A 12,918-nucleotide genomic window follows, 5' to 3' on the forward strand; every position below is an offset into this window, starting at 1 on the left:
TATCTCTAACAGCATCTCACATAGAGTATCATTAGGGTGTAGTATGAAAGCCCGTGCTTTTAAGGCCTAGCACGTGAATCCCGATTTAGTGAATGCTCTAGAGAGTTTTCCTAAAAACACTATAGGAAGCAACCCTCACTTCCACATTCACACAGGTGAGTCTATCAAGGGTACTCCTGTAGCTAGGTACCCCACTTGTCATCAAGTATAGATGTCATTAAGAACTGAGTTCAACCTTTCTTATGCTTCAGGATATCATGTTCAGACTTTATGTCATAAGAATGGAACTCTATGTTTGGTTTAGCATGATTCACTATGTATCACTCGTGATCAGTTATTACCCGTTGAACCTGTTTCTTGGGAGCTCTAGTCTACAGGTTGGGTTTTCCTCACTGTGATTCATTTTTCGATAGGCATGAGTCCCATCCTTTCTGACGTTCTGAAAAACCTTTTCTCTAGCCAGTCTTTTCGTCAAAGGATCTACCAAATTTTCATCAGTCCGTATGTGATCCACTTTAACTGCACCAGTAGTGAGAAACTCTCTAATGGTACTGTACTTACGACGTATTTGACGTCTCTTTCCGTTGTAGTAACGGTTCTAAACTTTTGCGATTGCTGTAGTACTATCGCAATGGATCAATATGGTTGGTACCGATTTTTCCCATAAGGGAATCTCTGATAGAAGACTTCTAAGCCAACCTACTTCTTCACTAGCGACAGCTCCGCCAACTACCATTTCTGACTCCATCGTTGATTGGGCTAAAATAGTATTTTTCTTGGACTTCCAAGAGATAGCTCCGCCAGTTATATTAAAGACATAACCACTTATAGCCTTTGAATCATCCAAAAGAGAGTTCCAACCAGCATCGCTGAACCCTTCCAGGACAGCGAAATTTTTTTGATAATGTAATCCTAGGTTTTGGGTTTTCTTTAAGTATCTCATGACCCTTTCTATAGCATTCCAATGCTCTTTACTAGGTCTGCTTGTAAACCTGCAAAGTAATCCTACTGTATATGTCAGGCCTAGTGCAGTCGACAGCATATCTAAGACTACCTATGATGCTCACATACTCAGATTGATTAACACTGTCACCAATGTTCTTGAACAACTTGACACTAGGGTCATAAGGAGTACAGGCTGGTTTACACTCAAAGTAATTATATTTCTTTAAAATATTTTCTATATAATGAGATTGATCCAAAGAAATTCCCTTTTCAAATCTATTTACTTTTATGCCTAAGATTACACTAGCTTATCCTAAGTCTTTCACGTCAAAGTTCGCACTCAATATTGATTTTACATCATTTATGACGTGCAAGTTCGACCCAAAGATCAATAAATCGTCTACATATAGACAAAAGATAGTGCAGAGGTTATTATCAAACTTATGGTAGATGCATTTGTCACTTTCATTGACCTTGATATCTTTAGATAGGATAAGGTTGTCAAATTTTTCATGTCATTGCTTCGGAGCTTGTTTTAGTCCATAGAGAGATTTGTCTAATTTACACACCTTATTTTCTTGACCATGGACAACAAAACCCTCAGGTTGTTCCATGTAAATCTCTTCTTCAAGTTCACCGTTTAGGAAAGCGGTTTTTACATCCATCTGATGTACTATGAGGTTATAAAGGACAATGAGAGAGACAGGACACGGATAGAGGTAATTCTAGTGACAGGGGAGAAGGTCAAAGAAATCTACGTTTTCTCTCTGTCTAAAGCCCTCTGCTACTAACCTGGCTTTAAATTTGTCGATAGTCCCATCAAGTCTAAGTTTCCTCCTTAAGATCCATTTGCACCGTATTGTCTTACATCCTGGGGGTAGATGTACTAAGTGCCAAGTCTTATTTGACTCAAGTGAGTCCATCTCATCATTTATGGCTTTTTGCCATAGGTTGGCATCTATTGAGGACAAGGCAGCTCTTAGATCTTTATGGTCTTCTTCTATATTATAGGTCAGAAAGTCATTTCCGAAATCTTTGGCGGTTCTAGCTCTTTTGCTTCTTCTAGGTTCTGGGTTAGTTTCTTCTTTAGGGTTGGGATTTCTAACTAGGGTTATACCATTTGAACCAGAATTCCCACTATTCCTTGATTTAAAGGGAAACCTATCTTCAAAGAAGTTGGTATCATTTGACTCAATGATCACTTGGTTCACTAGATCATAGAACCTGCAGGCTTTACTATTTAAGACATAACCTATAAAGACACACTCGTAAGCTCTACTAGCTAATTTTCTCCTTTTTGGGTCAGGAAACCTTACAAAGGCTAGACAACCCCATGTTCTAAAGTAGGACAACTTTGGTTTCTTATTCTTGAGAATTTCGTAAGGTGAATTTTTATATTTAGATTTCGAAATTCTTTATAGGATATAACACGCAGTAAGGATGATTTTACCCCACCAATAAGACACGGCTTCTAAACTAAGTAAAATAGCAACTACTAGCTCAACTAAAGTTCTATTTTTCCTTTCAGCTTTTCCATTCATTTTAGAAGAATAAGGTGCAATCTTTCCGCGTATTATTCCATGTGAGTGAAAGAATTTAATAAAACTATTCGAGTCGTACTCCGTTCCCCAATCACTGCGAAGTCTTTTAAATTTTCTATTAAATTGATTCTCTATTTCAAAAACAAAAAGTTTGAACGCATCAAAAAACATCACTTTTGTTTTTTAGTAGAAAGTAAAATCAGAGCAGATGTCAATAAAAGTAATGAAATATCTTTTACTTTTCCTAGTCAATATGCCATCAAATTCACAGACATCAGAATGAATCAAATCTAGAGACTCAGAATTCCTTAGTACAGATTTATGCGGAGTTTTAATAATTCTAGCCTGACTACAATACTCGCATTTATCAAAATCATTCGTGGATAACTTAGGTATCATTTCCAACCTAATCATGTTACTAATTAAATTCTTATTCACATTACAGAGACTAGCATGCCAAATATTCATAGAACACAGCATATACATAGAAGATTTCATTTTATTAAGGTCTAGATTAAATTTGAACATTCCCTTAGTTGCATACCCTTTTCCTATAAATACATTATTTTTGGTAAGGGTATATAGGTCTGCCCCTATAGTTTGAGTAAACCCGACTTTATTGAGAAGGTAGCTGAAACCAAATTCTTTCGTATCTCTGGAGTATGTAGAACATCCTTCAACGTGAGGATCTTCCCCAGAGGTAAACTTCAGTTCCACCTCGTCGGTTCCAACAACTTTCGTGGAGTGGTGATTTCCAAACAGAATATTCTTATCCTTAGTTTCAGTATAAGTTTTAAATAAACTAAGGTCGTGACAGACATGGCGCGTCGCGCCAGTGTCTATCCACCACCCTTCACAACCATCGATCACATTTACTTCTGTGATCATGGCGACTAATGGTTCTTCTGTCAGGTTCGCTTGACCAGTAGGACGACGCCTGTTCCTACAGTTCGTAGCCATGTGCCCATGTTTATTACAATTAAAGTAGAAGAACTGTACCATTTCTCCTAAAGGGGGCTTCTATTTTTCTGTTGGTTCTGGTTACTAGAGCCACGGTTCTGACCTTTCCTCTTTGTCCCCTTAGGTTTTTGGTCAGGTTTTACCACGGCAGAGGCATGTTTTCTAGGTACTATGTTCACCTCCTCCCTCTGGTCCTGCTTTCGGGCTTCCTCCTCGATCCTTAGTAGGATTATAAGACTCTCCAAGGAGAACTCCTTAGTCTTATGCCTCAAAGTGTTCTTAAAGTCTTTCCACGAGGGGGGGCAATTTATCAATAATAACAACAACTTGGAATTGTTCGTCTAGAGGCATACCTTCAGTAATTATCTCGTGGGCTATCTTCTGGAGTTCATGGGATCGAACCGAAATGGACGGTTGAGGTCAGATATCTGCCTAAGGGCTATTGAAGATGTGGAAACATCTTAAAATTGTTGAAATGGCAAGGCCCTCAGAACGACGAACTGTAAACCATCAAGGCACGACGGTCAGCGAAGAGCAAAATCTGCAAAATAGAAACTCCTTATAGGCTGAGTCACAAAGCTCGCTCTTTTTAAGATGTTTCGCGGCTCTACCCAAGTATGCAAGCAAGTCTGAAAATTTTCACGTCGTCCCCAGGATAAAACAGTCAAATGAAAATCGATAAAAAATGCACCATTACCGTTCGGAACGTACACCCTTTCTAAACTCACTGCTCGGAAATCTAAGATGAAGGAGGAGAGGAAAATGAAGTGAAAATTTAGAAAATGAATTATGTGTATTACGAACTACTGAAGGCCTCGCCTTTTATAGGCCTTCAGCATCGAAACGAGACGTTTTAAAATTAATCAGCGGACCGTTTTAAAAATTAATCAATGGACCATTTTAAATATAATCAACGGACCGTTTTAAAATCAATCAATGGACGGTTTAAAAAATAATCAATGGACCGTTTTAAATATAAATTTGCACCCAACAATATATATCTCAATATAAATGAGACATAAATTAAAATATGAAGTATATATTAGTACTTGTTCTAAATGCATTTGAAATAACCTCGTATATATTTTAAATATACCTTGTATATATACATAAAAAAAATGAAATAGAAATGAAAATGAAAACTTGTAACAAAAATTTTGCATTAAATGTAGTTCACAAAAATTGAGGATAATAATTTTAAGTCACACTAAAAATCTGTAGAAAATGAAAAAGTAGATATATTTGCAACATAACTAAATTATATATCTAAATTTCAAATATATATGTGTGTATACACGACAAATTATGTGAAATATATATCTTTATAAAAATAAGACTAAAATTAAAATGTGCGCTATATAGTACATAACAACCTTCAAGTTGTACTAGTTCTAAATACATTTGGAATAAATCTCGTATATACATATGAGAAACCAAACATAGATGAAAATTAATATTTGTAACAATAATTCTGCATTAAATACAACCACCAGAATATGGGATTTTATGTCATAATCCGTAAAAATAAAAATTTGTGACAAATTTGTAACAAATTGAAAAAAATAATCCTTCAAAAGTAAAAACTCCTAAAATCAAGGGAATGATGTTATGAAAATTCTTACATTAAAATCGAAATTAATAAATACTAATTTTGGTTTGAATTTTTAATATAAAATAATATAAAAAAATTAATATGAGAGATAATGTATTATAAAATAATACAAACAGTTTTATAAATTTAAGGGATATATACCATATTCCTTAATGAATAAAATAAAAAAAATCATTAGCGAAGATATATAAATAACGATGACATATGGTAAAATTATTTATTTTTAAAAAAATATATCTTGAAAGGATTATTACTAAAAATATTTTTAATTATTTTTAATATTTTCCTTACAAAATAATATGAATATTTAATAGGTGAGAGTATATTACAACGTAAAAATTGTTTTTTTTTTAAAAAAATCTAGAAATCTAGTTATGAAATATGATTAAAGTTTAGAATATTTGTTAAGCATTGTCTGTAAAATTGGTCAATTTTATAAATCCTTCTCTAAAAGTCTAAAGTTTCATTTGTTTTCACAATGTCCTAATGGGAAATATTATTTCATAAAAGTTATTTCCATTTACAATAAAAGCCTCCATTACTTCCGGTTCTTTTTTTTTTCTTTTTTTAGAAATAGAAAGAAAATCTAAACAAGGAAATTGAATGTTCTCCTATCTTTCACAATTTAAAAATAATATCAAATATAATATTTTAAAATATTTGAAATAAGGAAATAAATTCACTATTCACTCTATAATCCTACCTCAAGAACTTTTTTGAGACGGAAAATCCACGATTTCTTGAGAATATTGAGTTTGAGAAGGGGAGATAAAGGTAGAAATGTTATCTTTGAAGAAGAAAATGTTGTTGGACACATGATGTAGTTATCTTAACCACAGTTATTGGCAAAGCTGTTTGGAGAATTACACTTAAGATCAAATCTCCATGCTTTGTTTTGGACGCTGAGTGAAGATATGAGGTATAGAGTTTATATGCTTGTGGAGTTCATATATATGTAAGTTCATATGTCTGTGTCTGGGATGCAGAGTTATTTGATCTGAGTTCATATATCTGTGTTTGCGGTGCAGAGTTGAATTCTATGTCTTGGAGTATTTGATGCAATTTTTTAACTCTAAATAATCTTCTTTGATGATGACCATTTTGTTGGGTATTATGTCCTAAAACTCTTGGTTTATAAACAATAGAACTTATTCTGAAAATTCAATAAGTTGTCATCTAATATATTTTTTTTTTTTTGAAATCCAATAAATCTAAAGTCCCTTGACTATTACATGAGTACTTGAACTTTATGTGGAGACATACAAGTGGATCAAATTTGAGTAAATAGTCAAAAATGATTTGTAATATATGAATAAGGTTGGGTGCCTTATTCTGGTAACATTATTGGATGCGGCCTACTTTGTAGTTGTAAAGTGCTACAAACGAAGTGATCGTAATTCATTCATGTTGGGACATGAGGAGTGTGGGTATCCTGTGCAAATGAGTTTTGTGCAAGATTGGACCATGAAACTAGTCACTCTTACTTTATAACGCTATTTACTACTTAAGATTGACTATTTCAAGGTGATGACCTAGGTAACTTGACCTTAATCTGAGCTAACAATGAACTCCTGTTTGTTCGGGATTATCCTTTGATCTGCAAACGGTGAGAGTAGGCCAACGTCTCTGCTCAATAAGCCTCCCATTTTGGGGATAAGACAGAATGAATAGCTACGGACATAGTGTACAAGACAAAATTCACTCCTACCCGAGTAGGGTTAGTAGAGAGGTTATTCTCTTTAAAGTGTTGATTTTGGGTCTTGAACAAGAGGTCTAACCCTCTCATTGGCCTGAGAGGGATTCGATTTATTGATTGGATCACAAATCAATTGTTCATTAGGGGATCAATGGGACTTAAGGAACAAGAGGTAATTTCGGGGGTAAAACAGAGATTTGACCCAACCGTTATTATGAACAACCTGTGAAAGGTTAACTTACTAATCATGATTATATTGAGTGAACATAATATATCTACAGTGAAGGGAGTTCAGCTACGAGCTTTAGTGGAATTACCCATTAGTTAACGAATGAGAGTTAATTCGGTCTAATAAATTTAGCCGATTAATCTCGGATTGTTGGATCCCATGATCTGTAGGTCCATGAGGTCCTCCTACTAGCTCGTAAATGGATTAGCTCTAGAATAGTGTGATAAATTAATTTGAAATGTTCAAGTAAAATTAAATGAAATTGGAGAAATAATATTTAAATATGATTTAAATATTTGAAGATGGAATTGTATAAAATTAATTTAATATTTGATATTAAATTAATTAAAATTATTTAAATTGTTTAAATAATTATTTATTAATTTTGTTAGGAAAATTAATTTTGTAAAATTAATATTATTTTTCAATTTTATTAAATGAAATTGATTTATGACATCAATTTATTAAAAAAAATGAAAAAGAAAGAAATACACAACATGGAATTTAGCATTTCCCCATTGTTTTCTTCAAGTAGCTCACTAACAACCCACTTCTTAAGTCTTCATTTACTCCAAGCATGAGCTGCATCTCATGCAGCTAATCTCTTTGCATGAGTGTTTGCAATATATTGAAGAGGTTGGAGTGAATTTGAGGCAATGCAACCAAAAGAATTTCTCTGAAAAATTCGTTTGAAGAATTTGTTCTTCTGTTGGGATGCTGTTGTGAGTTTGTCTCCTATTCCCTTAATTCAAGCTTATTTTAGGTCCCACAACTTGATCTAGAGAACCAAGAGGATAGTAGAGAAGATCTTGGAGTGGTCTACATCAAGATTTGGAGAAGATTTGCAGCTAGTTCAAGCTTTGAGGAAGTTCTACAAAGGTATGTCACGAAACCCATTTATTTCTGTTGAAGCATGCTTTTATTTCTGCCAAAATTAATGAATTAGAGTGCTTATGGATTCTGGTCACTTTCGCTGTGTGATGGTATGTTACAATAACTTGTATCGGAGCATCATATAAGCATTCAATTCGGTTTAATTTTTGTTTGGTGGGTGTTTTATATGTGAAATATGAAACTGTTGTACTAATATGGTTGTTTGAGTTTTGGCTTTTAATTTCTCTTTTATTTCTCACTTAAATTTGTAATTGGCTTTTGCTTGATGAGTTTATATGTGTTCCCAAGAGTCTGTAATTTATTTGGAATCATTATAGTTGAAATTAAGCTGTAAATTGAAGAAACAAGCAAAGAGGCCGAGTTGTAGATTCTAGTTTATCAGCCTCTGTTCATATCGTCATTGAGCTTCATTAGTTAGAAGATTGTTTAGCTTCATGCATTAGACGATGTGAAGAAAAGCTAAATGATCGTGTAGCTTTGGGCATTGATCGTTGAGATGTTGTGCACAAGACGATTGTGTACCTCTGGGAGCTAAACGATGTGTTGTATTGCTATACGATGGCACTACACGATCGTGTAGCTTCGCATGAGAGCTAAACGATGCATTGTATTGCTATGAGATGGAAATACACGATCATATAGCTTTGGGTAGGAGCCAAACGATGTGTTGATGAGCTATGCGATAGCACTACACGATCGTTTACCTCAATGCGGCAGCTGAGCGATGCTTCGATTGCTATACGATAGCACTACACGATCGCTTACTTTTGTGCGCGCTAAATGTTAAACTTCAGGCATTAGACAATGGCGCTAAGCGATCGTGTAGTAAATGTCTGGTACTAAACGATGGAGTTGTACGATAGTGTTAGACACTAAGCGATCATGTAGCGTTCTCTAGCACTAGACAATGATACTATGCAATAGAAGGTAAACATTACATGATCGTATACCTTGGTAAGGCGCCATGCGTTGATGCTACATGATCACACAAACACTAAACGATCAGCCAAACGCATGATGATGGTCGTCATTGCTAAACGATGTGTCTTAGCCAGATGTTGAGCATGAAGTGAGAGCAGCCGGTTCGACCGGTTCTCTTGAGGTCCGATCCGATTCAACTAAATGGTTTTTGGCTGGTCTGGTTTAGACTTGGCTAGTCTGGTTCAGATGGTTCGGTTCAGTTCAAGCTATTTGAGTTTGTTTTGGAGCGGTTTGAGCGGTCCAGAAGCGGTTCAGAAGCTTTTTTGTAATAATTAGGTTTTTGTTTGCTTGTTTTTGCCAAAACTAAGACCATACCAGTTAGTGTATAATTGTTTATGCATTTGATGTATGTTATAATTAAATAATATCTTGTATGTGCATACCATATGCCATGTAGATTTAAAATCCCAGCATAGGAAGCATGATACATGCATTGAAAGTATGTTATAAAAGGTTATAATATATAGTATGCATGTTAGGGTTTCTTTTATTTCATATAATAGTTATATTAGATATGGAATGCCTTTGTTGTTTGTTCTGGATGTTTAGCATGTCTAAAATTTTGTAAGGTGTTATAAAATTGGGTTAGATGTTTAAAATCAATAACAAAGAACAACTGCATGTTCACTTAGGTTAACCACTTGTTTTAATAGTTAAAATAGGTCGTTAAACTTATAAAACTAGGGATATAAACTCAACCAGTATATAATCCTGTCGAAGGTTGGGGGTACTTAAGTTGATAGTCTACGGAACACCTCCTACTTGGGGATTAGAGCATTGGTAATCGGTTTTATGAGTATATGTGAGCGGTGTTAGGTAATAAAAACAGTTTATCACCTAAACATTGTAGGTTTAAAATCCATTTATAAGTGTTGTACTTGGATAAACCACCTAGACTTAGGGTTGTTTTTATTAGCCGAAAAGAACCTAAGTATAAATTTACCTAAACATTTAGAACACTTTAGTGGGAGATTAAAAGTTATTAGCTCTCACGTCCTCAAGAGTTCACACCGTGAGATCCATGCTCAGCTTTGTGTCGATTTTACCTTGACTGCTCCATTTGAAAAGTGTTTGCATGGGTCAATAACAAAGTGAATGAGGGAAGTCATTCAAAGTAAGTGGGTGAAGGAAATGTGTCAACATTGTCCTACGGTTTCCTCCATTAGTTTGAACCGTGAGATTCCTATGTTGCACCTGCTGTCGTTTTTAGGCGGCACTAGGATGGTTGTAACATAGAATTCGGAACAACCCAGGCTTCAGTAAAATGAATTGGGTCTTATAGTTCCATCTTGGGTATTGTCTTTTATTTCGAGGACGTACTCATACCATTCTGTAAGATCTGAAAATGGCAGGTCTACACTTATAAGAATTACTTAGTAAAGATTTTGACCGAAAACGATAAGTATGAATAAGAAGCAAAGTCAATATTACGGAAATAGGCATTCAAAAAAATAGGCATATTGGGAAGGAATAGGAGAGGGCTAGAAGCGACTATTGGAATATAAGTTATTCTGGAGATAGTATTTTGTCAAGAATTGTCTTGTTTTTGTGAAGGAATTCTTGACTGCCCCTCGGTAGCAATTGTTCTAAATCACTTAAGTATCGTTGCAAAATTAATGATTATGGGTACATTATCACTTTGCTAAAACTTGATTGGATTTAAAAGCAATTCACTTATAGAATTTGTTTATAATTTTAGAATGGCGAGTTTAATTATACAATTATTGGCATCGGACAAACTGATCGGGGATAACTATGTGACATGGAAATCAAATTTGAACACGATACTTACGATAGACGATTTGCGATTTGTCTTAATAGAGGAATTTCCTTCAATTTCTAGCTCTAATTCCAACTGAACTATTCGAGAAGTGTTTGATAGATGGATCAGGGCGAATGAGAAAGCCGTGCTTATATTCTCGCCAGCTTATCTGATGTTTTGGCCAAAAAAACATGAGAATACGAGTACTGCCAAAGAGATTATGGAATCTCTGAGAGGGATATTTGGACAACCGTCCTTCACGCAGAGGCATGATGCTATCAAATACGTTTATAATAGTCGCATGAAAGAAGGGACCTCAGTTCATGAACATGTCCTGGACATGATGGTCCACTTTAATGTGGTAGAAGTAAACTATATTGTGATGGACGAGAGAACTCAAGTTAGTTTTATTCTAGAATCGCTTCCTAAGAGTTTTATGCAATTTTGTACGAATGCATTGATGAATAAAATTGAATACAACAGACTATGTTGAGAATTAAGGGTCTGGAATCAGAAGTAAATGTTACTACTACTAAAAAGAGATGAACGTCTTCTAAGCCTGATGTTGCCACTTTTTTCACAGAGTAAGAGTATTCCTACAAAGAAAGAAAAAGGGAAAGGGAAGAAGAATCTTGTTGGCAAGAAAAATAAGAAAATCGCTGTAGAGAAAGGGAAATGTTTCCACTGCAACGAAGAAGGGCACTGGAAGAGAAATTGCCCTAAATATCTTGTAGAGAAGAAAACAGAGAAAGCTAAATAGGTAACTTAGTTCCTGAAGACTACTTACTCAGCTTGACCAGTGGGAGAAGTTGTTGCTAAAGATGATATTACCTGTTTTTGTGATCATGTAATGGACATATTGTACATATTTTTGTTTTGAATGAAATGTTCATTTTCTGAAAATATGTTTGTTCTATCTCATAGCAACTTCTATTAGGAATCAAATTGTTAAAAGTCATTCCCTAATATTCAGATATTTAAAACGGCTAAGATCAATGTATAATAAGTGTAAAAGATTTCTAGATCTGACTATTAACAAAAGTTGTTAACACAGGTCAGATACATCTTAATCAAAGAGTTGAAAGTGCCTAATGTAGTGGGAGGAAAGTGTGTTTCCTGGCCATTATTGAGAATAAGATACATTTCCCATATAGTTTAATTAAATGTCTATTGTACACTAATATGTTTACAATGATTCTCCCAGCTAGAGTATTTGAGTATCACCTAGTAAGACTAGAAATACCAAGTTAAATGGCCTAGGGCAAGTAGAAGAAATATTGGATATGGGATACCAAGTGGTAAACCATGGGTGGGATGCCCTAGATTATTGTATTTCTCTATAAAAATCAAAAACTCGGTCTTATATATCAGATATATAAGTTACACTAGAGTTTTAGTCCAAGTGAGAGTTTTGTTGCGTTTTATATCCTAAAACTCGTAGTTTGTAAACAATAGAACTTATTCTAAAAATTCAATAAGTTGTCATCTAATATATTATTTTTTTGAAATCCAATAAACCTAAAGTCCCTTGACTATAACATAAGTACTTGAACTTTATGTGGAGACATACAAGTGGATCACGTTCGAGTAAATAGTCAAAAATGATATGTAGTATATGAATAAGGTTGAGTGCCTTATTCTGGTAACACTATTGGATGCGACCTACTCTGTAGTTGTTACAAAGAGTTGTAAAGTGCTACAAACGAAGTGATCCTAATTCGTTCATGTTGGGACATGAGAAGTGGGGGCGTCCTAAGAAAATGAGTTCTGTGCAAGATCAGACCATGAAACCAGTCACTCTTACTTTATAACACTATTTATTGTTTAAGACTAACTATTTCAAAGAGATGACCTAGGTAGCTTGACCTTAATACTGAGCTAGCTATGAACTCATGTTTGTTTGGGATTATCCTTTGATCTACAAACGGTGAGAATAGACCAATGTCTCTGCTCAATAAGCTTCCCATTTTGGGGATAAGACCGGATGAATAGCTGGGGACATAGGGTGCAAGACGAAAGTCACTCCTACCCGACTAGGGTTAGTAGAGAGGTTGTTCTCTTTAAAGTGTTGATTCTGGGTCTTAAACAAGAGGCCCCACCCTCTCATTGTCCTGAGAGGGATTCGATTTGTTGATTTGATCACAAATCAATTGTTTATTAGAAGATTAGTGGGACTTAAGGAACAAGAGGTAATTTCGGGGGTAAAACAGAGATTCGACCCAGCTGTTATTACGAACAACCTTTGATGGGTTAACTTACTAATCATGGTTATATCGAGTGGACATAATATATCTATAG

The sequence above is a fragment of the Benincasa hispida genome, chromosome 7 (genome assembly GCF_027475165.1).
Source record: "Benincasa hispida cultivar pf3 chromosome 7, pf3_genome.v1.1, whole genome shotgun sequence".
In the NCBI taxonomy this organism is placed as follows: Eukaryota; Viridiplantae; Streptophyta; class Magnoliopsida; order Cucurbitales; family Cucurbitaceae; genus Benincasa; species Benincasa hispida.